The 26,657-nt window shown below is 36.8% G+C and overlaps 1 long non-coding RNA gene across 1 annotated transcript in view; it reads left to right on the forward strand.

Annotated features, from left to right (window-relative positions):
- LOC121028216 (uncharacterized) overlaps positions 1–26,657 on the forward strand; it is a 45,354-nt gene that overhangs the window by 13,680 nt on the left and 5,017 nt on the right. The window contains exons 3-5 of the long non-coding RNA XR_005789127.1: positions 13,934–14,053; positions 14,780–14,844; positions 16,348–16,487. This is a non-coding gene — a long non-coding RNA (uncharacterized LOC121028216). The remainder of the gene's footprint in view (positions 1–13,933; positions 14,054–14,779; positions 14,845–16,347; positions 16,488–26,657) is intronic.

Consider the following 26,657-nt stretch of genomic DNA (forward strand, 5'->3'; position numbering starts at 1 on the left):
TCTTTTATGGCTTAGGGGGGGTCCCTACTTCACAGTTTAATGAAAGTCATTTCTGAAAGTATATGTTGTAGGATCTATAAGAGGGAGAAATGTACTCAAATTTATTTATAGGTTGAGAAGGTTTACTGGGCTTTGTTTCTTAGCCTTGACATGAAAGCAAATAGCATGGGCTTTTCAAAGTCCAACATGAAATACCTTAAAACATTTCCAAGTAGAAATTATTTCTCTGGCACCAGTAATTATTCTACATGGCTCTTATCCAGTAAGATTTGGTTCAAAGGATGACCTTTGGATCTGCAGGGTAAGGGAGACTTGAGACAGTGATGATAGATGAGTTAGGCACTCTGTCATAAGACTTAGCTGGGTATGAAATACCAAATACATTTACAAGGCAAGTATTTGTATTACCAAATACAAATACATTTGTAGGCAGAGAGTGGAATTTACTAAAGATGTACATTAACTGCTGTTATTTTATAGATTTTTTTAAGTTTATAGATTTTTAATAAGTTTATTTATTTATTTATTTTGAGAGAGTGGGGGAGGGATAGACAGAGAGAGAGAGAGAATCCTAAGCAGGCTCTGTGCTGTCAGTGCAGAGCCTGATGCGGAGCTCCATCTCACAAACCCTGAGATCCTGACCTGAGCTGAAATCAAGAGTCAGGTGCTCAGCCCACTAAGCCCCCCAGGTTCCCAATAGTTGTTATGTTAATTATGAAGTAGACATCATGTTGGCTTGTTTAATGTGGGTTTGGGATTCAGTTAGGGGCTTTGGGAGAGGTTTGGGCTTTGCAGAGGTAGTCTATGTTGTTGAGTCCCTGTGTAACTTCTATCCCATCACTGTTGGTGCTTTGCTCATGCACCCAGTAAGGAATCGCTCTACAGAGTAGGTCCTCTTATCCACCTGATTACTGAGTACTTTTAGTCTTGGAGCAAGCATTGACATGGTTCACAAGTGTCCTCACTCTAGGACATCTCTCAGATATCCACGATCCCTTCCTCCTGCAAGCCTGCTTCTTTCTATTCCTTTAATCCTTTCAAATAATCATTGGAAATTTCCTGTAAATGTATGTAAACCCATGCTTCTGGCCATCTCCTCTTCCAGAAAATCTTGGGAAAACCAGAGGTTCCATTTGAAGTTATGCCCAACTTGAAGTAATTCCTCCTAGACTGTCTCTCAGGGCCACCCCTTAGCTGGTGAATGCTACAGTTTTTCACTCCTGGATGGAGCCAGTTTATTATGCAAAAGAATTTGGAAATTAAACTCACATTTTTCATCACTGTGTCAGAGAGAACTCTCCCAGAGATTATAAATATGTACTGAAAGAGGCATTCAGGGGCGCTTGGATGGCTCAGTTGGTTGAGCATCCGACTTCGGCTCAGGTCATGATCTCATAGTCTGTGGGTTCGAGCCCCATATCAGGTTCTGTACTGACAGCTCAGAGCCTGGAGCCTGCCTGTCTCCCTTTGTCTCTGCCCCTCCCCTGCTCATGTTCCGTCTCTCTCTGTCTCAAAAATAAATTTAAAAAAAAACATTAAAAAACATTTAAAAAAAAAAGAAAAGAGGCATCCATTGGCAAAGTAGGCACAACACATAAAGAATGTGAGCCAATTGCTTATGCAACTTGTAGATTCATGAATTTTTCAAGCCATGGAATTGCTCTTAATACATTTATTTGGGGATGGAATGCCACTAGGGGTACTCAAGTTTATGGTTTAGCATATCAGTTAAACCCAAATAGTCATGATGGGAAACGGATTGCATGTTCTCCTGGTGTCCTGTGTCACTCTCTTCAAAGCTCCTATTGAAAACCAACAGCAGTATCTCAAAATAATATTTCTAACCAAGAAGACTTTACTTTAAAGCCCAAGGGGCTGTCATTGTGATTCTCCTGTTGGGGCCTCGGAGAGGCTTTGCATAACACACATACATAAAGCATCATTATCTGTTGGATCAAATTGCCAAGTGACATTAGCTTACACTTCTCTGTCATCCAGTCACAAATGCTTCTCTTTCTCTAGGATCTATTCAAATTTAATGGTTTCTAGGTTGTTGGCAAATTAGTTGGGTGACTCTGACCAAATGTAGTTTTTTGTTATCCCTAAACTCCAAAGATATCCACCAAGTGACTGATGTACATCACTTTTAGCGGTAGTTAATGCAACTAATCTTACATTCCGATGGGGTATTTCTACATAACCAAGACCACTACTGCCCCCCCCCAAACATTACTAAAGTAACAGACCCTGAATTTTCATGGGATTTATTTCTCATTCTTACTAGAACATTTAGGGTACATCATGTTGTTTCTCAGTAGGTCCTGTCGGTATGAAGTCAACACATGTATAATCCTGTAGTATGATGAAATAATCAAAGTTTCTATTGATTTACTTATGGCCCAGAGTCAGGGACCTGACACAGTCTTGAAAGGCCAGAGGGTGATGGGGCCTGGCTGTATCTGCCAGGCAAAAGCAAACCTCTTCTGATGTTTTCTACTCACTGTGATTAACTTATGAAATATGTGATATCGAAAGCTGAATTCCAGGTGCCAGGAACTGTTTTGGTTTACTAAACCAAATAGTAAATGAAATATACCTTGATCACCTTTAAGGAGTTACTGCCTTATTGAATTTCTGTATAGACTAAATAGGGGAGTTAAGGAGGGAAATACAAGAATCACTCCTTCTGAATCTGTGTTTGATGGTGACACTAACATCTGTGATTTCCTAAGACTTCCTTTTCTTCATTTTTGGCAAGGAAAGAGGGTCCCACAAACTATTACTTGGTACTTCACGAGATCTCTCATTTCACAGAAGAGACAAGCAATGTGGCTGCCATGAGAGTTGCCAAGTAGATCAACACGAACCATACATTCAGAAATTGGGATGATTGCTACATTCTGGAGTCACAGACTATGACCCAAACTCCTTAAACCAAATCACTCTAATTACCCTTTACTGTGATTAATGAAGCACAGTGGTTTCTGGATCCTGAGCCAGAATTACTAATTTGCTCTTCACTGAAGAATTATGGGTCTTTGAACTGAGTCAGACCCAAGAGTTGAGTGACGTTCCATGGTTTTCCCTCATGACAACTCAAATAAGTTCCGGTTTTCTTTTCCTGTTTCTTTTCTTTTTGTGGTGGGGGGTGGGAAGCAGAGCAATGTGGCAGAGATTAAAAAGTTATATAATTTAACTTGGGCAATAACTGAGAGGGACAACAACTCTTTTGGCCCTAGGGATCCCATACTGATTAGCCATTAGTTATTAGGTGGATAAAAACATTCTACTTACTCTTCTAGGACTAATGCCATAGTTTCCACAATAATGGAAATCACACCCACCTTAAATGGTTAAATTCTATTGTTTGGCTTCTTCCATTGGGAATCCCATCATCCCCTACTGAAACCAGGAAGCCTGTTTTAGTGGCAGCCTCTCCATGTCTCTCTGGAGATGATAAACTCTACGAAGAATAGCCTCCACCATGTTTCTCAAGGGAGTTTGTGCTGTTCTCACCAGTGTTTTTCTCAGTGTTCTGGTTAGGAGACTGTTCTCCATTCTCTTTTAGAGAAGATACTTAAAGGGACAGATAAATGGTTGGTGCATTATAAATACCAAGATTTATTTCTTCCTAACTCTTTGAATAATATTTCAATCTACAGGTGATGCCATCCTAAAGAATACACTTAAAAATGTTGTGAGGGGTATTTAGAGGCCACAAGGATGGGGATTGAGAAGGTACTACTGCCATTTATTGGGTGAGATCAAGGGATTCTAGGCGTCTTCAAGTATCAGGACAAATCCTCACTACAAATATCCTGTGTACCATATAATTTCTGAATGTACCATGAAGTAATTGTGCAAGTGAAAACTTAGATGAGCCTAGGAATTAATTTCCTTGTCTTATAAAAAGTGCGAAGTGTTTTTTCACAGTTTTAAAACATTCTGACTTTTCTAGTAATACAGAGACATATAAATTGAGGGGGTACTGTAATTTGTTTAAATGCTTAACTTTACTAAGAGTCTTTCACCATTTTGGTAAATCTCATCACTAGTCGGCTACTTATATTATTTGAATTATCACAAAATAATTTCATGAGTCCAAATTTATAGGTGTTGCTATCACAGAGAATCTATCTATTCATCTGTACATGCTTCTATCTATTTGTCTATCTATATCACATAGTTTTAAACGTGTCAATATTCAAGTAATTATTTAATATTAAATTTTTCATAAAAATGGACAGTTACTAACATTCCTACTCTAATACAGGAACTATGAAAACAAAAACTTAACATTTTGCAAAGAAAAAATATGAAAAATCAAATATATAAATTAGAGTTCCCAGGTTTAAAGGAAGATTGTTTTTCCCTAGAATATTAAAAATAATCTAGGCATAAAGGTAAGGATTTCATTGTTTCTTACAAAATAACAGAAAGAATCACAAACTTTATAAGCCATACAAATTGCTGAAAAATCAATCTAGCCAGCTGTAAGAGTAATACAACGATGAAAGAAAATCCAAATTAAAATCATTCTGTGTATTCCACTGAGCAGTTATATTGTTTCAAGATGAGGAAAAATGTAGAAAATCATCTGTGTAATGAATTTCATTCAAGCAAATTTTTAGGACAAGTAGATATGAGCACCTTTTGTGTTAAAGAAAACCACTTCCCCAATTGCACACGTAGGGCTTATAAGCAATTTAAAAAAAAATCACAGAGGAAATGCTATTTTTAAAATCACTGATGGCAGCATTTCCTTCCATGTGGAAGTAACAGAGTTTGGAATTACCTTCCTGCTGTAAACAACTAGAAAAACTGAACAAGATATAGAAAACAGCTATCCTTACAGATAAGAGAACAGTGCAGGACCATGGTCCCTGGCACAAAATAAACAAATGAGATGACGTCTATAATTCAACCAGCTTTCTTCCCAGAGAACATTTCAAGAGAAGAGTATGAAATTCTAAATATGGCTCATTTATCTCATTGAGCTGAGAAGACAGTGATCAGAGTTTGGAGAGGTCATAAGGTCAAGGATTTACAGGACAGAATAAAAAAAAAAAAAAAAGAACTATAAAACCTGTCCTTTGAATTTTTGATTGAACACTAATCTGTGAATGCATAGGGGAGGTCCTCATGAGACTAGAAAAATAACACTTCCTTGGAAAGAACAATTACTAGAGAAATGTGAGACAGAAACTCTCCAAGAGCTCATACAGGGGCTGAAAATCTTTTGAATTCTCACTATTTAGAGTTGAGAGGGCTCACCTGATATACAGGGCAATCAGTAGAGATTTAAAAAATGGTCATGGCTAAGAAATAGAGCTAAATAAACCCAAGGTTAGAGGATACTAGAAAAACTACCCTGAAAAAAGCTTAAAAGCAAACCTTAAATAGATCAGACTGTCCCACAAGTTAGTCATCTACCTACCAGAACAAATTCCAACACTATTCAAAGGAATACAATAAAATCAAGTACTCAACCATGTAAAAATTATAATATCTGGCATCCAGTCAAAAATAAATAAATAAGCAAAGAGGTTGGAAAACGTGGCTCATAACAAAGAGAAAAATCAGATAATAGAAACAGACACCAAAATGGCAACTATAATAAAAATTAGCAGATTAAGAACATTAACACAGTTACCCTAAGTGTTTGAATATACTCAGGTACGTAAATGGGTACATCTTAATGCTCATAATTAAGAGGGAGATGGAATATATGAAAAAAGAAACTTCTAGATAGGAAAAATACAGTATTGGAAATAAAAATCTTACTAGATGAACTTACCAGCAAGTTAGAGCCTATAAGGGGTGGGGTAGGGAAAGAACAGTGAGTTTGAAGTTAAAGCAAGCAAAACTAGCCAAAAGGAAGAAAAATACTTATATGTATATGTATTTATGTATGTATATGTAGTATATGCATATACATACACATACACACACACACACATATTTGAAGAAATGATGTCTGAAAATTTTCCAAAGTTAATGAAAACTAAGACCAAGCAGACTTTAGAACACAAAATATTAGCATAGACAAGAGGGACTTCTAAAATAAGTATGTCAAGTGTTCTATTTACCAAGAAGTTATGATAATCCTAAATGCATAATATGCTTCAAACATTCTTCACAAGATGTGAAACAAAAACTTAAAGAACTAAGATGAGACAGTTGAACTGACAGAAAGAACTAAATGAAAAATACAGTTACAGTTGCCTATTTCAACCTCATTCTCAGTACTTACAGAACAAGTAGAGAGACAACCAATAAATTTATAGAAGACTCAAACAACATCAACCAGCTTGTTTTTATTGACATTTATTGACAGCTCAGAGCCTGGAGCCAGCTTCAGATTCTGTGTCTCCCTCTCTCTCTCTCCCACGCATGTTCTATCTCTCTGTCTCTCAAAAGTAAATACACATTAAAGAATTAAAAAAAAATAAAGTATACATGTAACATACATCAAGATAGTCCATACACTGGTCAATAAAGCAAGTCTCAATTAGCTTAAAAGAATTAAAATACTCTCTGAAAAAAATGAAATTATATTTGAAAACAAAAGAAATATATAGCAACTGCCACTTTTTTGCTGTCTCGAAGCTGATACTTTACCACCCTGTCTCTTCTGGTAGAGCTGCTACTCACACAGACCCATCTCCCCCATCACAAAAATAAGTATATGACCTAAACTGACCATCAAATTAGCCTCTCTCCATGGGCATGTGTCCCAAGCAAGATCAAACATAATCCTTTCGTGGTGATTATTTGGACATTAAAGGAAAGAGAATTGTTTTCTTTCTGGGATCACTAAGGTAATAGAAGGTTTAAGTGGAATTTCCACAGAGACACCAAGATGCAAGAAATGTGAAAAACCAAAGCTAGAATGTTATATAAAAGAAATGGCCAAACAATACTTTGATCCCTTCACCAGATAAATTCTGCAAAAGTTTCAAAGTGTTAAAAAAAAGTAGGATGTTGTAAGATTTCCTTGGGGATCCTCATTGCCATCCTGTGAGTCCTTAAATCCACCTAAGAGGGAGAAGGTATGAGATCTTCACCTCTAGGCCTCTAGAGAAGGCTTCCATGGGACCTCTCAGAGAGTTTGGAATATATTCCTGCAATTGGGAGACACAGGACTATAGTAGCTTCATTTCTAAAATAGCTATAGCAGCCTGTGCTAACGAGAGAGGGAGCTGCATTGGGGTCATCTGGAACTCTAAGAGTATAACGGGGCAAAAGACTCATAAATGTCTCTTGAGAACCAAAATGGATCACAAAGAAGAATGGAGGCAGTTCAGAGTTATTTAAGGGTCTAGCTCAACATGGTTGCCTAGAAAGGTGCAGAGACCTTAGCAGCAAGAAGTGAGATGTGAATGCAGAACCTTTAGGGGCTGTCAAAGAATTTGCTAGTAACTACCTAAAACTGACACCCATCTACCAGGTTAAAAAAAACTTCAAGGGCGCCTGGGTGGCTCAGTCGGTTAAGCGGCCGACTTCGGCTCAGGTCGTGATCTCGCAGTCCGTGAGTTCGAGCCCCGCGTCGGGCTCTGTGCTGACAGCTCAGAGCCTGGAGCCTGTTTCAGATTCTGTGCCTCCCTCTCTGAGACAGAGGGAGACAGAGCTTGAATGGGGGAGGGTCAGAGAGAGGGAGACACAGAATCTGAAACAGGCTCCAGGCTCTGAGCTGTCAGCACAGAGCCCGACGCGGGGCTCGAACTCACGGACTGCGAGATCACGACCTGAGCCGAAGTCGGCCGCTTAACCGACTGAGCCACCCAGGCGCCCCCCCAAAAAAATTTAAAAAAAATAAAAGAAACTTCAGTGGGCCCCAGTCGAATAAACTGGAAGTGCCTCAAGGACAAAAGATTAAGTTTAACCAGCTGCCATATACAAAGCCTGTGAAGACATCCAGCCTCTTAAGAGCTATCCTCACCCGACACCTCTCTTCTATCTCCTTACATTCATCTTGGTGTGTTTGAAACAGTAGGTACCATAATAGGAAAGATGTGAATGAGGGGAAAATCAGATGACCCCAGTTTTCTTCAAAGGTAGTCAGTTGCTAACCTCTTGGTGGAAGGGGAAGAGAGGTGGAACATTTGCAGAAAGATTAAAATGCGAAACTTTATTAAAAAAAAAAAAGAAAACGAGAAACTAAATTCCTAGTAGACACATTCTTATAACTGAATTGAAGCCATTCTGTGACTACATATGACCACAGAGCTGCCTATCATTTACAGTGAGCAAAAAACTCATAGAAGCTAAGTCTCCAATCAAGGTAGGAGAGAGAACTGGCACTGAGTAAATGTTAAAGAGATGCCGCATGACAAAACTCTGTTGTACTGTGCAGATGTCACAAGCTTTGTGGTTACCCTGGCTATAAGGGAAGGTGACCGTATGCTTTATGGTCCAAGAAAGACACTTCTGAGAGTGAAAGGGGAGACTATCGATATTCCAATACAATAGGCACAAATTCAGACGATCCTAAGTGAACCAGGATGTATGATCACTATGGGAACACTGTACTCCTTGAACTACTGGTGGGCATTCACCACAGAGAAAGACTGCCTGAGAATGAAGCCAACCCAGCTGAAGGTAGCACTGAGAGATGGAGGGAGAGAGGCATCACCCTTGGTACTTCTCATGTAAGTGACCAGTTAAATTCTCTTTTTTTTTTTTGGCTTAAACTGGTTTGAGTTTAAATTACATTACTCGCAACAAATAGAAAACTAATTTACATCATTTCTTGGAAATGCAACCCAGCAGTAACTAGTAGTTTACCATCTTGTCACTTTTAGTGGCAACTACACTTTAGACCAGCCCTTTAATAAAAAATTATGCATAAAAAGTGACAAGGCACTATCATTTAGATATTGCAATTAACTGTCTTTACCAACATTAAAATTTACGAGTTGTATATGAAGCAAAATGATCTCTCCATTTCCTCAGCAATACTGAGAAAAACAGACTGAAGACAAGGCTATAAGGGCTGGGTATTTAAAGACATGATTACACAGCAGGGCTGAGGTTGGCTTTAATAGAGATAGAATTATTTTCTTTATTGGGGCTTAACTGTTATTCATCTAGAGCAATCTCATTTTCTTTTCAACTTTGAAAAACTTTTAAAATAATGCCATTTTCACTGATTGCATTTCCCTTGTGCATTAACAAATACTTGTGCAGATGTCACAAAAGTTCACATCCCTTCTTTTTCTTTCTTCATATTCCTTGCAATTATTATGTAAAGCCACACTTTGTTTATCTGCAAATGGTACTTGGTTAACCATATTTGCCTTAATGATACGCTAAAATTACTTCTGAAGAAAACTGTCAAGTTAACTATGGGAAATTGGTATAGAATGAGGTATCTCTTCCCTCTCATTAGAAAGATTAAGTAGAAGTAGAAGATTAAGATCCAATTCCATTTTTAAAGATTTTTAAATTTTCTGCCTATTAGAGAATAGTTTCAGAATAACTCAGTTCTGTTCTGTGCAATTTCATATCTTTGTAATAAAATAGTCATAATGAACAAAAATCGGTCATGGCTAGATTTAGTATCGTGGGATGATTTTCATGTTATCATAATTAATCATTTAAATCATGGCAGTGGCTTAATATCAGAAAGTTCTCATTAATATGCTCATGTCTCTTGAACTTCCCAAATTGTACACTCTCAAACAGACTCTTCCAGACTCTTGCTGTTGTTCTCAAAATTCTTTTCCATTATGATTATGTCTCAGGGTATTTAAGGCTGAAGGAGAACTTTTTTCTTAGAATGGGTTAGTATAGTTTCAATTTCCAAAATGCATTTTTCTTAATCCACAGTCTTCTTTTTATGCTTTACATGACAAAAGTATTCTTTTTAGGCTGTATATTTAATTACATATATCTTGATCCAAAGATTTAAAACAGATTTAAATGTAGGGATTTGAAAAACTATATATATTTTTGAGTGTGGCATATGATATTTCAAATATCCCTGTCTAGATAGAGATGAGCTCTTGTTGCTCATCAGCTTGGGGAGCCAGGTTTTCTCACGCATAAAAAAGAAATAGCAGCCTTTGAAAAATAAGAATAAAATATTTGTGAGGAATAATAATAAGTTAAAATTATTTAGCAGAGTACCTGGTAATATATATTTTAGTTAATTTGTATCTGGAGTTAATTAAGGAAAACTTAGTTCTTAGTTTCTTCAAAACCAATGACAGCTAGAAATTCACTATTACCATGATCATAAACCTGATTTTCTTGAATAAGATCAATGTGAAACTCTTATCAGAAGGTTAGGACAACCCTGTTATCCAAAGGCAAGGGAATTAAAAGCAAAAATGAACTACTGGGACCTTATGAAGATAAAAGGCTTCTGCACAGCAAAGGAAACAACCAACAAAACTAAAAGGCAACCAACGGAATGGCAAAAGATATTTGCAAATGACGTATCGGACAAAGGGCTAGTATCCAAAATCTATAAAGAGCTCACCAAACTCCACACCCGAAAAACAAATAACCCAGTGAAGAAATGGGCAGAAAACATGAATAGACACTTCTCTAAAGAAGACATCCGGATGGCCAACAGGCACATGAAAAGATGCTCAACGTCGCTCCTCATCAGGGAAATACAAATCAAAACCACACTCAGATATCACCTCACGCCAGTCAGAGTGGCCAAAATGAACAAATCAGGAGACTATAGATGCTGGAGAGGATGTGGAGAAACGGGAACCCTCTTGCACTGTTGGTGGGAATGCATAATTGGTGCAGCCACTCTGGAAAACAGTGTGGAGGTTCCTCAAAAAATTAAAAATAGACCTACCCTATGACCCAGCAATAGCACTGCTAGGAATTTACCCAAGGGATACAGGAGTACTGATGCATAGGGGCACTTGTACCCCAATGTTTATAGCAGCACCCTCAACAATAGCCAAATTATGGAAAGAGCCTAAATGTCCATCAATTGATGAATGGATAAAAAAAATGTGGTTTATATACACAACGGAGTACTACGTGGCAATGAGAAAGAATGAAATATGGCCCTTTGTAGCAACATGGATGGAACTGGAGAGTGTGATGCTAAGTGAAATAAGCCATACAGAGAAAGACAGATACCATATGGTTTCACTCTTATGTGGATCCTGAGAAACTTAACAGAAACCCATGGGGGAGGGGAAGGAAAAAAAAAAAAAAAAGAGGTTAGAGTGGGAGAGAGCCAAAGCATAAGAGACTGTTAAAAACTGAACAAACTGAGGGTTGATGGCGGGTGGGAGGGAGAGGAGGGTGGGTGATGGGTATTGAGGAGGGCACCTTTTGGGATGAGCACTGGGTGTTGTATGGGAACCAATTTGACAATAAACTTCATATATTGAAAAAAAAAAAAAAAGGCGAGGACAACCCTGTTATCTAATGCTCAGAAAGGAAATAAATGAACTACCTAAAGTTGCCCTAAAATTGCAGCTTGTGCTGACATTTGAACAAATGATTAACTTGGACCTAATCCCAAAATGATTTGAACAGTATAAATCCATGTTTTGTGAAGCTTTAAAACATTTATTAAAGCACATGAGCACAGGGGTTAGAAAAACATCCATTTACTGGCATGAATTCAGACCCCAGGAAAAACGAAGTCTTCTTTTAAGTAACATAAAGAGGTAAAAACAAATTAATCAAAACTAAGATAACACTGCTTTTTAAAAAATCAGATTTTGTTACCCATTTATGTTTGATAGGTTTCTATGAGAATTTGTGTCTGTGGCTTCATCTGAATGAATATGGTTCCCAAAATACATAATACTTATGTCCTCTTAACTATAAAAGTTTAAAAAATAAGAACAAACAATAAAACCAGGAGACATAGCTGAGAGAATTTGATGTGGTACTAAAATTTACTGATATGAATAAGCATATAATGATGATAATAGAGCATAAAATCATGCTTTGCAACCCTGGTTACTTACTGAAAATCCCCAGAAATACTTTTTAAAGCTATATAAATGCCTGAGCTCCAAACCCTGGGATTGTGATTTAAATTAGTCTCATATATGGCCAAAGTATTTATAATTTTTGAAAGCTGTGCAGGTGATTCTTTTGTTTTTCTTTTTTCTTTCTTTCTTTTTTTTTTTTTTTGAGAGAGAGTGCGAGAGAGCGTGAGAGAGCAAATGGGGATGGGGCAGAAAGAGAAGCCCAAGCAGGTTCTTCACTGTCAGCACAGAGCCCAACATGGGGCTCGATCTCACCAACTGTGAGATCATGACCTGAGTCAAGATCAAGAGTCAAGTGCTTAAGCCATTGAGCCACCCAGGCACCCCAGCCGTGCAGGTGATTCTTATGGGCACCAGGATTGAGAAGCACTAGATGAAGGCATTACTGGGTCCAATTGCCAGGGTTTCAATCTTGGCTCTGTTTTGTACTTGCTGTGTAATCCCGAGAAAATTGCTTGACCAATCCAAGATTTATTTTCAAGGATACATAAGTTATTACTCACTGCTTGACAAAATGCTGATTTTTTCCAAGGCTGTTGATTTAGGAAATATTTTCCTAAAGATATTTAATAGACAGTCCTTCACTTTGACCTGTCAATGTATATGTTTCCCAGGCTCTGAGTACTGGTGGGCATTCTCACTCAGTGAAAGCTAACATTAGAGACTGTGGTCATCGCTTTCCATTTTTAGTTGTTTGGGCAACACACCTATAATCTGTCCACTAATAAGCATGGTATCTTGGTAAATTGGGTGTTTTGCAACAAATGTTATTTAGTCTGCTAAGGCCTCACTTTCTGCATTTGTTTTTTTTTTATTATTTTAGAGAAAGAGTACATATGCATGTGCACAAGTGTGTGGAAGAGGGGCAAAGGGTGATGGAGAAAGAGAATCTCAAGCAGGCTCCATGCTCAGTGCACAGAGCCCAATGGGGAGTGGATCCCATGACCATGAGATCATGAGCATCCAAGATTTGGATGCTCAACCAACTGAGCCACCCAGGGGTCCTGAGGTTTTGCCATTTATTTTATATTTCAGAGAACTTAAATGCTAACATGGTAAGAATTCACCGCTCATGATTACAATGACCTATGTGTACCATTGCATCACTTTAAAGCTAACCTACAGCTAATTAGAAACTAAATGCTTAGGATCAGGTTGTTTTCTCTGTCTCTCTCTCACCTTCCTTTTAGAAATGTGATTAAAACAAAATAGTTCAAAGTGTACTGAAACAAGGTTAATGAAAATTTTAATTAAGTTCAATATCTGGGTTTAAATATATCTTTGACATGCAGAACTTTATCACTAAAATACACAATCTTGTAACGAATATGAATATGTGAATAAAATACTAGAAATCTGTATTTTTCATCAATATAGTCCAAATAATCCAACAGAAGATCATTTCAGGCTCAGAATTTTTTAACCTTGAGAGGGAATTTACTACTTATTTGAATAGATAATAATAATATGGAGTAAGTACATTAATAATCTTTTAAAATCTATTCTTTCTAAAGTAGTTGAAAAGACATTCCCCTTTTGCAATATACTTTATTATGAAATTTTTATTGATTATTAAATAATAAACCTTAACCTAAAAAAGGCAAGCAACCTCAACTTTTAGATCCCGCAACTTGAATCAAAACTCCAATGCATATACATGGACAAATTATTGAATCTTTCTAGGGCCACAATTTTCTCATCTGTAAAATAAAGGCATTTATGGTACTTATGTCACAGAGTTATTGAGAGTAAGTGAAATAGCCCATGTAAATATGTATGTACCTGGGGAGGAAAGGTGGCCCCCACCCCCATAATCCCCACCAAGATGTTCATGGCCTTTTATGGTACGCTCCCCTTTAGTGTGGGTGGGAACTGTAACTTGTTTCTCGCCCATGGAGTGTAGCAAAAGTAATGAGGGATGTGATTACATGCATATGATTATATTATATCAGATTATAGCATCCATCTTGAGAGGAGACTCTTCCTTTCTGGATTTGAGGAAGCAAACAGCCACACAGGGAAGGTGCACATCTCAAAGAACTGAATAGTTTGACCTCTGGCCAAACTATTAGGTATGTACAATTAGAATTGTTATGGATATCTAATAGGTTGAACTATTTATTATGAAATATTTCTGTATCTTTGATAATGCTTCCTGTCATTAGACTTTACATGTTCTCATCAGAAGTGAATATTCAGAGATTATAATTATAGGGAAAATTTAGGTTGTCAGTAATTTTTACTCGACATTTAATATTTAAATACATTCTATCCTAAAAAGCAATAACTCTACAATAAATCGTTGGGGGGGGGATAGGATCAGAATGGCATGAAAAAGATATCTCTAATCACTTGAAATTTTGTTTTTTTATTTTTTTATAGTCTTGAGGGTTTATTTATTTTTTGCATTTATCGTGCCATAAATTTATAGGGAATGGGTTCCAACAGCTCAGGCTCCTTTCCATTGGTTCTCCCAAAGTGTGCTTTTCGGGGTGGGGCAGGCTGGCACTTCAGTTGAACCCAAGTCTCTTTCTCTTTGGCTTCCTTCTTTTTCTGATCATTTTCCTTCACACATTTCAGGAAGCTCTCTTGGCTCTTTGAGTGCTCAATATGCTCAATAGGTATCTTCATTTTCTTGGCAAGAATCTTGCCCTTAACTTATTTGTTTACAAGAATGCCAACAAGAATTCTGGGTAACATTGTAGACTCTTCCAGTTTTGCTATGGCAACATTTGTGGGGCACTCCTTTCTGAAAAGTGCCCATTTCCTTGATGTCCACAATATCACTTTTCTTGTAGATTCACATGGATGTGGCCAAAGGATTAACTCCGTGTTTCTAAAAGGCCTAGAGAACATATAGCAGGTGCCTCTCCCCTTTCCCTTTGCGTTGGTCATTTTGGTGAATTACTGGAAATAGTGGTTCTAGCCAAAAGGTAATCATTTGAAAAACGTAAATGTATCCTAAAACAGGGTTTACAGACCTTGAAGTACTGTATAGTTTTAGTCTGCACTAAAAACTACACGAAACTTACATGTAAGTAGCGAGAAGTCACCTATTCAAACTGCTTGACTCTGAATCCTAGCAATGTCATTGAAACTGAAACACTTCCCAGGGCCACAGAGATAGCAGCCATTAGACTCCAACTCCTGCAGGACCCTTCCTCCTCCCCTTGTCACCTTCTTCCTGCTACCCCCTGCCTTCCCTCAGAAAAAAATCCAAAGAAGGAAAACATTTCTTCTGCATAGCAGTTGGAGAGGCATTGCTTATCTTCTCATAGTAGGGTTTTGTTTTGTTTTGTCCTGGTTCCAGGGGAAAAATGAATGGATATCTCTCCTTGGGAGAATAGACACATTGAGGGTAGCACACTAGTAGACTATCTGAAAGAATCAGTGTCTATCTCTGCGCATGAGGCTGAACATTTCCCTTCCCACAACCATCCCCCAACTGACTATCTCCATTCCACCTCAGTTCTCTGCAAAGCTTAGAGACCGATGGCTAAAGTTCTGTTTTGCTCCTGAATCTGCTTGATTCCTGGGGAATGATGGCAGAGTGAGTGGCGTGGGTTCACCCTTGTGGATAAAGTGGAATTTTGCAGTGCAAAGGAGCTTCAGACAAGAGCAGAAGGCAATGAAGAAGGAGGAAGTGGTGGACAAAGTACATGAACTTAAGGCTGAGTGTAAAGACAGAAGTTTAGAGGGGCGCCAGGTAGCTCAGTCGGTTAAGATGCCAACTTCAGCTCAGGTCATGACCTTGCAGTCCATGAGTTTGAGCCCCGTGTTGGGCTATGGGCTGACAGCTCAGAGCCTGGAGCCTGCTTCATATTCTGTGTCTCCTGCACTCTCTGCCCCTCCCCTGATCGTGCTCTGTCTCTTCGGCTCTCAAAAATAAATCAACATAAGAATTTTTTTTTTTAAAAAAAGACAGAAATAAAGAAAAGTGTTATGGGGCATACCCTTCTTTGAAAGGACACAAATATTTAAGTGCTTTCCTTCTTGAGATTCAAGGGAAAGTGCAAAATAGGATTTTAATTTCTTTCTCCTTAAGTTGTAACTCTTTTAAATTTACTCTAAACTAGGGGCACCTGGGTGGCTTGGTCAGTTGAGCATCCAACTTCTGCTCAGGCCATGATCTCAGGGTTTGTGAATTCGAGCCCTGCGTCGGGCTCTGTGCTGACAGCTCAGGGCCTGCAGCCTGCTTTGGATTCTGCGTTTCCCTCTCTCTCTGCTCTTCTCCCACTTGTGCCCTGTTTCTCTCTCAAAACATAAACATTAAAAAAAATTAATTAAAAAAATTTAATAATAAATTTACTCTACACCTTCCAGTAAGACATTTGCCTTTCTCTGTATTGACTGTGTTGGTTTTCAGACTGAAAGGAATAGTGTGGGAAGGAGGATGAGAACCTCACACGTGGATGACTGTTTCCTGGGAATTGGGAGAGATACCCTGCTCCATCAGAATCACTACAATTTGGAAATATTAGGTTACTACCCCAAATCACAGAGTTGGTGAGTAAAGAACTGGGACCCAAGCCCTTCTAAGTCCACTTCATACTTAACCTATCCATGTTTTTCACTTCGACGTGTTTTTATGGCTGAATTGTGTCCTCTCAAAATTCAGATGTTGAAATTCTAACCCCCAGTACCTGAGAACGTAACTTTGTGTGTAAATAGGTCCTTTAAAGAAGTAACTGAGGTAAAATAATGTCATATGGGGAGGCTTAATCCGATATGACCGGCGTCCTTATAAGAAGTAATTAGGGCACCGACACGCACAGGGGAAGGACCATGTAAAGACACTGGGAGAAAATGACCATCTTTAAACCAAGAAAAGAGACCTCAGAAGAAACTAACTCTCCCGACACTTTGATCTTGGATTTCTAGTCTCCAGATCTGTGAGGAAAACATTTCTGTTCATTTACCTAGTTTGTGGTATTTTATTGTGCCAGCCCTAGGAGATGAATACACATTTTATTTGGGATTACCACTTTTCGGAGACAGAATGAAGAAAACAAAAATATTATGTTGGTAAATTATTTAAAGAATAATATTTACAAAGAAAATTAAATGAAAAAAAATGAAACAAAAACACCAAAATTCAATATTTGCAATATTCACCCTAAGGAGAATTTTTCTAGTTGATTTAGAAATGTGTGGAAATCAGCATTGTAAGGGAAATGCTGAACTGATCTTTGACTATGCCAACTAAAATTGATTTTTCTCCTTTTTCTGTTCTGATTAATTTATGTTCCCTCAGAAAGAAAGTGATTTAGCACAAAGATGCATTTTAAACACACAGCAACAGCATTATAAATCTTGATTTAAGCTGGCTCTATAGAATACTCAGCCAGCACTCCAAGTCCTACTTTTACTGAAGCAAGAGGTGTATCAATAGCAGGGTCACACAATAAAATAGGATCTCAGAATATGTGTCCAGTTTGTTGGTTTTGTGGCTTTCACACAAACTTGGGGTGAAAATCAGTTTTTTAAACACTGTTAGATTATCGAACACAAAAGGTTTTATTAAAATATATTGCCGTGAAACACCTTTAGATGGACAGACAATGGGCTTTATTCTAGAAATATAACCCAATCCACCATAATCCTGGTTTTAAAAATATGAGTGTTCCAAAAGGACTGATGCGTTAGGAAACAAGTAGAACATAACACTAAATTCGTGTTTACTTATGTGCAATCTGAGTCCAGAAAAAACACTGGACAAACACAGAAAACGAGCTAGCTGAAGTAAAATGAGTAGAAATACACAAAAACAAGCACATACACATATCTCTAAACATCTACCAGCTAGCACCATTCACTGTGTGTTATAAACCACATCCATCCCCATCTGGCATTAGAATGTTCTGGCCAATTTCAGATAACCCTCTTCTACCACTTCACAGTAACTCACAAGCTATACGCCTTCCAATGCCCCCTTAAGACAAGCATACTTTGGGTTTTTTTCAGGGTAAAGTGATGAACTTACTATAATATCTATGGATTCCTTAACCATTTAGTGTATATAAAACTGTGCCGCCATTTTTCTTATGCTCCTTTTTATGTTTATATGTAACTGACAGTTTTTGAGTGTTATGCCCCTAGCCTCATTTTCCCCATAAGCTCTATAGTTTTTGTAGCATGATTTTGCATAGCGCAGTGAATTTTAAGAACATATATGTCATATTATAGCAGAAATAACCGGACCTTGAATAGACACTGATCCTGCTCTCTGTAAGTCTTTCTCCATTGTTTTGTGTCGGCTGGCCCAACCCTCTGGGAGTTTATTCTTTGTCCGTTATCCTCCTCAGCCAAATCTAAAGTAGATACTTGTGGTCTATGCCCTCCTTGAAGACCAACCAGGTTTATTAGCCTGTTTCCTGCCCAAGAGGATGATGTTGCATTGAAAAAAAACAAAAAAACAATCCAGTGTACCAGAGTAAGGGAATATGATAGTTTCAGCTATATTATAGATACACTCCTGAGGACAGGGAGGTATGTTCAATTAGAGAAAGGTGAGAAAAAGGTATCAGGCAGATATAAATATTAATTACTATAGTCACTAATGCATGAGTTTGTGTCCGACCCAGCATCAGAGCCAACTCTCACTATTTTTTCCTGAAGTTCTTTAAATCCTTGTGACTCTCCTAGAATGTATAAGGATTTATACAGGGAAAAATGTATAAATGCTAGTAGATACATATGTAAAGGCAACAGAATGTATAAGGATTTATACAGGGAAAAGACAGTCATGTGATAACGCAGGCAGTGATTGGAATGATGTATCTACACCAGAAGTTAGGAAAACACCATGAAGGATTCTCCCGTAGGTTTTAGAGACAGCATGAACCCGTCCACACTGTGATTTCAAACTTCTAGTTTCCAGAAATGTGAGACAATCAATTTCTGTTCCTTTAAGCCTCCCTTCCAAGCATCCCCATGGTACTTTGTTATGGCAGCCCTAGGAACCTAATACAACAGCCATTTTCATATTAAAGCGGGCATTGAAACCTGGCACAAGAGGGTTGTAGCAGACTTTGTTAGTTACCTAGCCACAGTCCATCTGGTTCCCATCACTTTTCTTCCTTGCTGAGAGAACACTGAATCAGATCAGACACTGAATATCCGTTGTGTACCTGGCCACTCCCAGTGATTCCATTTCCTTTACAAGTAATTTTTTTTTTCTTGCCATGAGTGCATTTGCAGTACTATCCAATGACTTGTCTGCTGTTGCATTAATCTGCTGTGGGGCTTCTGGGAAGGTTTACTTTGTCTTAGTAAGCAACATAACTCTTCTTTGCCTTTGGACATTATAATGTGACAACGATATCTAACATCTGTGCAGCTTCATCCAGTTTATACGGTTGTTCATGTTGTTCAGCTATGAAGGGAAAACCAAAAAGAATCACAGAGAGAATTCAACCTGGTTTCTGGACAGCCTTAACCACTGAATCCACCACACCTGTAACTGCCTTATTCTGGGCTTCCTGCTGTGCCACATAGTATCTCTGTTGTTTATTTTTTTATTTAAAAAAACATTTTTTTAATGTTTATTTATTTTTGAGACAAAGAGACAAAGCATGAATGGGGGAGGATCAGAGAGAGAGGGAGACACAGAATCTGAAGTAGGCTCCACACACAGCTCGATGCAGGGCTCAAACTCACAGACCATCGGATCATGACCTGAGCCGAAGTCAGAAGCTCAACCGACTGAGCCACCCAGGCGCCCCAGTATCTCTGTTGTTTAGTTGGATCTTCTGTTATGTGTTCCTGAAAGCATGCTAGTAGATACATATGTAAAGGCAACAGAAAGTGCCAGATTTTCCGTGTTCTCATTCTACTGTTCACAGGCAGGCAGTGCCTAGGGGCCGTCTTTCACTGGTGCTCTGCAATTCCAGAGAGTGGCTGTGTTTTCTGCTAGAGGATGCCAGTTGGCTTATAGAAATCAAAATTTCCCCATTTCAGATTATTTATTTTATGCAAAGTGTACTGGCAAGATTTTTATATTATTTGGTAGAAGGAGCAGCACAGGAAATAATATATTTGGCTTATAACAAATGAGAACATGAAAATACTTAAGGTTTTTCAACAGTTTCTATTCTAGAAACTCCCTTTGTAACCTATAATGGTTTCTGACAATCATTCTCTCTCTATTCTTCAAATCCTTTCCTGATTGCCCACATGATTCTAAACCTAAATACTATAAAAATATCAGTTTGGGGAAAGATCAAAACTTCATTTGACCCCACCATTCGATATATGATTCTCTCTGCAATATCATTACTGAAACCATTTGGCCTTTTTATTTCCCTACCAGTGACAGGAAACACTTCAATTTGGGGAAGCCTCCCTATCTTCAGAGAGTTTTGATATATAAAAAGTTCTCTTTTCAAAGTGAAAATACCTCTTCTTGGATATTTTCTAAGTGGTCTTAATTCTACCCACTGGCACCAGAGAAAAGTTTAATCCCTCTTGCATGTGATAGCCCTTATTGTTTGAAGACAGCCACCTAATGAGTCAGTATCTTTTCCCCATTGGACCAATTCTTATCTACAGATAAAAACAAGTCTCCATTCTTCCAATTGCTTTATGTAAAATCTGCAAATTACTAAGACAACAGGTGTTAATGGAACTGCCCTGAGCTAATCAGAAATATAGTATATGGTCATATTATTCATAGAATACAGGACCCAGTTAAAAATTTTCCATTTATTACATTTCTCTGAACTCAAACCAGTTTAAAGTAAATTACATTACAAAGAATGACCACCACCACACACACACACACAGACACACACACTTCACTACTATCCTTCCAATGCAGTTGATTAGGGCCATCCTTTTCTTTAGTCATTATAATTTTATTAATGCATTGTAATGTTCATTGGAGCTCTTAACTATACTCTCTGCAGCTAAGCTCTCAGGCTCTACGCGAATATTTCTATTATGCTCACATTATCTCCATAACATATCATCTTGATGGCTTTGGCCCATAGTTCCAACTATTTATTACTTTTTGGATCGTGTGCCAAACACCCACACATTTACAATCTCACATGGTTTTGTTATTTTCCTAACTTTCATATACATCATATACCTAACTTTCATATACATACACTGTATACATATACAGTGGAGCCAATGTGAGCCTCTTTATTGGTTTTATCACCCAACTTAAGTTGGCCCTCTCCTCCAAATGGAAAAATTGCATCTTTGTAATTGACATTGACATTATCTAGTTGACATTACCCAGTTGACATTATCTAGAATTGCCTTTAAATTCCAGGAAGGTTTGAATGATGCCAGTGAGATATGAGGCAGATGGTGGGGGATTGGCAGGAAAGAATGTATCTCAGGTTGTCATCTGACCATGTTGGAATCTGTTGAGCCCTTCTCATGCTCATGACAACTTAGGTCTTGTAACATGCAGGTCCTGCCATATTATACTTTGTTCCCTTCTAAAAGTTCCCTTCAGATCCACTTCTTTTTCTGTGACACACTGGACCCTGCACACAGTTCAAACTGTGGCTCTGTTGCAAATACGGAGCTCGTGGAGTCTGGGGTAAGATTCCATGGAATTTCTATCTGTCTAGACACAAGAGGCAGTTATAGCTACTCTATTGATATCCACTGTATCCAGGAGATGGCACACAGTTCCCCACTGCCATATCTCCCTCCACTCATCCTGGTGGGGCATGAAGTCAGGGCCCAGGCACCATTTATGAGGAAGCTACCATCATCAAAACTCACATCGCTATTTCTCACCCAATTCTCCTTCTCCAACCAGAACCTTTATCTTAGATGCCAGAATCCATGTTTTCTGTGTACTTAAACAAATGCATTATCTTGTTAGAATACTGTAAGACCTAAACTTTAAACTCAGGGGCCAATAAAGAATACTTTTTCCCTGTTCTACATTCCTTCCCTATAGCAACGAATACAGGATTACTCACTCAGCTGACTGGGTAGGAGAAAAACTAGAGGTATCAGATGAAAATACTCAGGCTAATATTTCCAAATATTATAGTAATGCCTATCATTTATGACTAATAAATAATGCTACAGAGAACAGAATTGAGAATAGAGATCTCTGGTGTATAACCGGAAACCATCCTTGAAGTCAAAACGATTCCTGAATTTTTACCTATGTAAACATTTTTGATATTCAAGAAGTTATTTTTCAAAGATAAAATCTCTCTCTTTGTATATTTGATCAAATAGCTCTAATTCTACCCATGGAGGGGAGCCTGGGTGGCTCGGTTAAGTATCGGACTTCTGCTCAGGTCATGATCTCACAGCTTGTGGGTGAGCCCCATGTCAGGCTCTGTGCTGACCGCTCAGCCTGGAGCCTGCTTTGGATTCTGTGTCTCCCTCTCTCTCTGACCCTCCCCTGCTCATTTTCTGTCTCTGTCTCTCAAAAATAAACAAACATTAAAAAAATTTTAATTCTACCCAGGAAGCTACCAAAATATATTCTTTCATGTAATAGCTTTTATTATGTGTACATCATTTTGCCCTAATATAAGTTCACCAACTTTTAATACTCCTCTTATATTTTCTATGATCTCCAATAATAATAATATAAAGTATTCATAGTAATTTTAAATATTTAAATTTATAATTTACAAAAAATATTTCCATAATGATATATGTTCCACTAATTTCTCCTTCTATATTCCTCAGCTGGAAGGCAGTCTTAGTTTGGAGCATCTAGATGCTCTTGGATAGCCTCTTCCCCAACCCTTGGCTGAACTTAGTTCTTAACCAAGGTTATACTTTATAAACGTCTAACCCTCAGGGCACCTACATCAAAATAATCTAGACTGATCAGTAAAAATGTAGATTTCTGGATACCATCTGAAACCTAGTGAATCAATATATGGAACGGGCAATGGATTCTGGATATTTGCATTTGTAGGCTGCATCTTAAGTGATTTTCATATATACTGTATTTCCATGGAAATGTTCATTCTATCTTTTTTTTCTATTGAAAATAATTCCCTTCTGCAGAAAAGGCAAAAGTAATATTCCATTTAAGAAATATTTCAATGTGAAAAGCAGAAGAAACCATAAACATGGTTGTTCAGTCTCTACATTTCAACAATTAGGTTGATTTGTCCAAGTGAAAAGAAAGGAAAAGAAAAAAGAAAAAAACAAGGATTAGAACACATGTGTGTTAACTATAATTCTAGTATTCTGTTTAATCTTTGTTGTCGATACCCACTGGTCCCAAATAGTGTGATTTTTCTTTCCTTTCACTGGAGATCAGAAATCTTTGTGTAGCTTTCCAACTTTTTATAAGAATCAACTTACTAGTGTTTGAGCATCCCTCTAACAATTCACTAATGTTTATTTTTGGTTATACTCCTATAGTTTCTTCTTATAAAATATTTCTTTGGGGGCAGCCTTCATTCATCCAAAACACATATATTGAGAATCTTTCCTGGACCAAACACAGTTCTGGGTGAAGGGGATATAGCTGTAAATAAAACATACAAAAATTCCTACATTATGAATGAATATAATGGCTTCATAGGTCTGGTCTCCTTTAATTAGTCATGCAAACTACTACTATTTAACTACATTTATACTAAGTATTTTAGCATTTTTTTTTACTTTTGATATACTTAGTTTTCTCCAAGCTTTATGAAATTTGCCTGCCCAAAATTTGGGGAAGTTATTTATGTTTTCTACCTAGTGTCCTTCTATCCCTTTCAGTAGTTCCATATCTAAAAAATTCCAAAGAAATGGCCATTTATTTGTTGAAATTTCCAGAGTGAAGAATAACCATAAATGGATGTTATTCCATTTTCTGAGAACAGAATGCTAAGAATTTAGTCATCATTCTAAGAATTTAGAATCAAAGACTAATAAGTTGAAAAGAAAAGATGGAAAAATATTTGCCATGGAAACATTAGCCATAAGAGAAATAGAGTGACTACATTAATATAAAGCAAAACTTTAAAACAAGAAATATGAAAAGATGAGAGACCTATTTCATAATAATAAAAATGGCAATAGGGCAGTATGTCAGGAAGGTATAGCCATTATAAATATATATATATATATATATACATATATATATATATATACAGAGTCCTAAAATGCATGAAGCAAAAAAATGACAAATTAAAAAGAGGAATATATAATTCAAGTTTACACCTGGAAATTTAATACTCTCTTTTCAGGAAATGGCATAACAACTAGACAGAAAATCAGTAAGGATACACAACCCTTGAACAGCGTTATCAACCAGCTTGATCAAACTGACATATATGGAACATATATGGAACATTCTACTCCACAGAAAACAGAATACATTTGTTTTGTGCACATAGAACATTCTCCATTATAGACAATATGTGAGTGCATAAAACAAGCTTAAATACATTTGAAAAGACTGAAATCATGCAATGTAAGTTCTCTGACTACAACTGAATCAAATTAGAAATTGGCAACAGAAAGAAAATTGGAAATACGTCAAGTATTAGCAATTAAACAGTACTCTTCTAAATACTTTATAGGCTAAATAAGAAGTCAAAAAGAAAGGGAAAACATAATCAACTGACTGAAAATAAAATATGACATAAAAATTTATTGGATGGAACTAGAGCAGTGATTAGAAAGAAAATTATGGCTTTGAATGTTTATATAGGAAGGAAAGAAAGATCTAAAACCCATAATCCTGATACATTCTAAGCACCTAGGAAAAAAAGACTAAATCTAACCCAAAGTGGCAGAAAGGAAATAAGTATCAGACCAGAAATCAATGAAACAGAAAATTTAAAAACTAGGAAAAAAATAAAAACAAAGCTAGGTTTTAAAAATCTAGGGCATATGGTTGGCTCAGTAGGTTAAGTGTCTGACTCTTGATTTCGGCTCATGTCATGATCTCATGGTTGTGAGATTGAGCCCTGCATTGGGCTCTGTGCTGAACATGGAACACCTCAAGATTCTCTCTCTCCCTCTTTCTCTGCCCCTCCCCCACTCCCATGTGCACATACTCTCTCTTTCTCAAAATAAATAAACATCAAAAAAATTTACATCTAAAAATTGATAAACTTTTACGTAAATTGACCAAAAGAGAAATTAAAGGAGCTACAAATTACCAAAAGCAGAAATGAAATAGGAAGCACCACTACAGATTCTAAAGCAACTAAAGGATTATAATAGAGTATTACAAACAAATTTATGACAACATATTAGACCATTTAGGTAAAATGGATAAATAATTACAAAGACACAAAATAGATCTTTCAAGTAGAAATAGAAATTTTGAATAAACATATATGAAATAAGCAAACTGAATTAAGTAATTTAAAATATTTTCACAAAGAAAAACCCAGGCCCAGACAGATTCACTGGTGAATTTTACCAAACATTTAAGGAAAAAAAATGTTAACCATACACATTTTTTTTCAGAATATAAAAAAAGAACTATTTTTCAAGTAATATTATTAGGCCATCCACCCTGACACCAAATCCAAAGAAAGATATCACAAGTAAAAAAAATTACCAATGTGCATCATTAATTTAATGCAAAACACCTTAACAAAATATTAGCAAAGAGTGTTTGCTGCAACATATATAAAGAAGTCCAAGAGGGATTTATTCCAGAAAAGCAAAATTAGCTTAAAATCCAAAATCAGTTAATATACCATATTATAGAATGAAAAATAAAACAAAACTATTGTTTTTATATATAAATCCAAAAAAAGTATTTGAAAATATCCAACATAATTTCAAGATAAAAATTCTGAGCAAACTATGAATAGAAAAAAATTTCCACAACTTGATAAGGGATCTATGAAAAATTTGCACCTAAGATCATACATAATAGTGAAAGAATTAATGCTTTTCCCCTAAAGTAAGAAATAAATCAATATGTCCAGTTTCACCACTTATAGTTAACTGGGTATTTTGCATGGTATAACAGGCCAATAAAATGAAATAAAAAGTCATTAGAACTTAGAAAAGTAAAATTGTCTTCATTCACTGACAATGCGATCTTATATGTAAACACAGAAATAATAATAGAATTAATAAGCAAGATTAGCAAGGTCACAGAATATAAAACCAATGCACAAAATCCCTTGTATTTCTTTATTTAAGCAATTAATAGAATGAAAACAATATTAAGAAAATGATGACTTTTGCAATAGCATCAAAAAGAATAATATAGAAGTACATTTAATAAAATAAATTCAGGGCCTGTACTCTGAAAATTACAAAAAAAAATGTGGAGAAAATTAAAGAAGATATAAATATAAAAGAGACACCCATGTTCATGGATTAGAAAATTCAAAATATTAATATGGCAATTCACCCTAAATTTCATCTGTATTTCAATAAAATCCCTGTTGAAATCCCAGAATAATATTTTTTTTGGAAAAATTTACAATCTGTCCTAACACATACATGGTAATGAAAATAACTCAGAATAACTCAAACAATCTTGAAAAAGAAAAACAAAATTGGAGGGCTAAAACTTTGATACTGGAATAAACATAGACATATAGCTCAAAGGAACAGTATTGAGAGTCCAAGAATTAACCCTTATAATATTTATGATCCACTGATTTTCAACAATTTGCCAATAGGCAATAGGGCAGTATGTTCAACAATAAGGAAAGGATAGTCTTTGCAACAAAGGGTGCAATCAAGAAACAAATATCAACTTAG

The sequence above is a fragment of the Herpailurus yagouaroundi genome, unplaced genomic scaffold, assembly GCF_014898765.1.
Source record: "Herpailurus yagouaroundi ecotype Mexico unplaced genomic scaffold, PumYag 28, whole genome shotgun sequence".
NCBI classification, from domain to species: domain Eukaryota; kingdom Metazoa; phylum Chordata; class Mammalia; order Carnivora; family Felidae; genus Herpailurus; species Herpailurus yagouaroundi.